The following is a 2720-nucleotide window of genomic DNA, read 5'->3' as shown; positions in this document are numbered from 1 at the left end:
ATATGTTGTGGGGTTGTTAACCAATGTCATAAAACAACATGTGTACTTCTGTTTCATGAGAAACTATTTGTTCTGTAAGCCTTCATCTGAAGTACAATAAAAAAAATAAACCAATAAATTTAAAAAAATCCAAGAAAAGTTTTACACACACACACACACAAAAAAAAATTCTACATACAGTCGGCCCTCTGTATCCGTGGGTTCCGCATCTGTGGATTTAACCAGCTGCGGATCAAAAGCCGAGCACTACGCTGAGTCCCCGTGAATGGCGTGATGTGGAGCGTCCCCTGCTGTAGCCTCCACCATCTCACAGATCTCAGTCTCTCTCCAGCACTCCTTGTTTGAACATCGTTGGCCTCATGTCTCGTTCGTTCGCTCCTTGTGTTGTACACATCCTTTGTTTCTGTGAAAAAAAGTCTCCTAAAAAGCAATGAGGTGATCAGAGCCATCCCCCCCCAGGCTCAGTGTGAGTGGTGAGTGGAGAGGAAGGAGTGTCAGGCTGGTCAGGGGTGGCTGGCCAGCTATGGACAGCGCGGCAGCCTCCCGAACTTCAAGATCACAGGCGGACGAGCATCTGCTGAGGCCCAGGCAGCACCCACCTTCCCAGAAGAGCTCAAGAACCCCAGAAGAGAAAGGCTACCTTCCAGAGCACGCCTTCAACTGTGATGAAACAGCTCTTTACACAGTATTAACATTGTATTCGGTATTACAAGCCATCTAGAGATGATGCAAATACTGTACCATTTTATATAAGGGACTTCAGCATCCTTAGATGTTTTTATCCTTGGGGGTCCCGGAACCAATCCCTTGCAGATAGTGAGGGACGACTGTACAGTGAAATGAACAAATTTTAAGTATTGTTTGATGAGTTTTAATACAGCGAGGTGTACATTTTTAATAAGGTAGTCATTTTTGAGAATAGATACTACCTTGATAATCTCTTCTGACAGTATTATTTGGAAATCATTTTATCCTTTGTCCCTTAGTTTCCTTGACTCTTAGTCCCTGAGGTTTCAGCTGAAAGAGTTGTAAAATTATCATAAATCCATTCTTCCCACAAATATGGATAAGCCTTTTCCATGAGGCAGGCTCTGGACTAGGGAGTCGTGGAGACAAAGAAGAACAAGACGAAGTCCTCACTCCCAAGTTTCCCTGCTGAGGGGAGGGAGCCAAGGCCCCATGACAGGGCTTACAGATGGAGGTCAGGCCCTGACCGTTTTTTGAAACTTGACGGCCAGAACTGCTGATGCCTCAAGCAGTTTTTCTGACTTTCTGGAGGTGGTGGCTTAAATTCACCTTTCGCGGACATACGGTTCTTTGTTTTAGGAAAATGAATTTAATGGGCCTTTTGCTTGTGTAGAGGGAAAGCAAACAGTGTCTTCTGTGACAGAAAAGGTCGAGTCAGCAAGAAGGTAATTGCTCTGCCTAACGAGGTAAACGCTGTCTTCCTTGCGGTAGAATTGCAGCTTTGTCGACTATGTTTTCTTTAGGAAATTTCTCCTAAACATGGATTTAGTCTGCACTGTTCCTGAAGACGGCTGTTTGTTCTCAGAAGCTGTGTGAGTGTATCTGTGAGTGTGTGCGTGTGTGCGTCTGTGTGTGAGTGTGAACGTGTGTGAGTGTGTGTGTGTGTAAGTGTGCCCCAGGCCGTGGGACCTTCTCATCGCCCCTTTGGTCTGCCGCCCATGAGGTCACGGTCCAGTAAGGCCCCTTTGCTGGTTTTCTTTCCTGAGAAACATTGAATCAAAGACTCGGGAGGGAGCCTAGAGCTCAGTCAGGCCAGCTCCCCACTCGGCGTGGGGACATGGTGGGGGACAGGAGACGCATCTGCTCTGTGCTGACGGCCGTGATACTTGGCCTCTCAACCCTGCAAGTCCTGGTGAGACATGCAAAGGGCTGCCAGAGAACCTACAGCGTCAGGACGCGAGGACAGCGCGCCTCAGGGCCTGTGTGTGCACGCGATTGTGTGTGTGCGTGTGTGCGTCTGCGTGTGTGCCGCGAATCTGTGTCTATGTGTGTGTGTGTCTGCGTGTGTGCCGTGAATCTGTGTCTATGTGTGTGTGTCTGCGTGTGTGCTGTGAATCTGTGTCTCTGTGTGTGTGCGTCTGCGTGTGTGCCGTGAATCTGTGTCTATGTGTGTGTGTGTCTGCGTGTGTGCGTCTGCATGTGTGCCGTGAATCTGTGTCTATGTGTGTGTGTCTGCGTGTGTGCCGTGAATCTGTGTCTATGTGTGTGTGTGTCTGCGTGTGTGCCGTGAATCTGTGTCTATGTGTGTGTGTCTGCGTATGTGCTGTGGTGTCCTATATGTGTCCGTGTGTGTGTGCGCTGTGGTGTGATCTATATGTGTGTGTGTGTGTGTGTGTGTGTGCTGTGGTGTGATCTATATGTGTGTGTGTGTGTGTGCTGTGGTGTGATCTATATGTGTGTGTGTGTGTGCTGTGGTGTGGTCTATATGTGTGTGTGTGTGTGCTGTGGTGTGGTCTATATGTGTGTGTGTGTGTGTGTGCTGTGGTGTGATCTATATGTGTGTGTGTGTGTGTGTGCTGTGGTGTGGTCTATATGTGTGTGTGTGTGTGTGTGTGTGTGTGCTGTGGTGTGATCTATATGTGTGTGTGTGTGTGCTGTGGTGTGGTCTATGTGTGTGTGTGTGTGCTGTGGTGTGATCTATATGTGTGTGTGTGTGTGTGCTGTGGTGTGGTCTATATGTGTGTGTGTGTGTG

This window comes from Trichechus manatus, unplaced genomic scaffold, assembly GCF_000243295.1.
Source record: "Trichechus manatus latirostris isolate Lorelei unplaced genomic scaffold, TriManLat1.0 scaffold00165, whole genome shotgun sequence".
Lineage (NCBI taxonomy): Eukaryota > Metazoa > Chordata > Mammalia > Sirenia > Trichechidae > Trichechus > Trichechus manatus.
The sequence above is the reverse complement of the archived record's forward strand: the minus strand, read 5'-3'. Positions refer to the sequence as shown.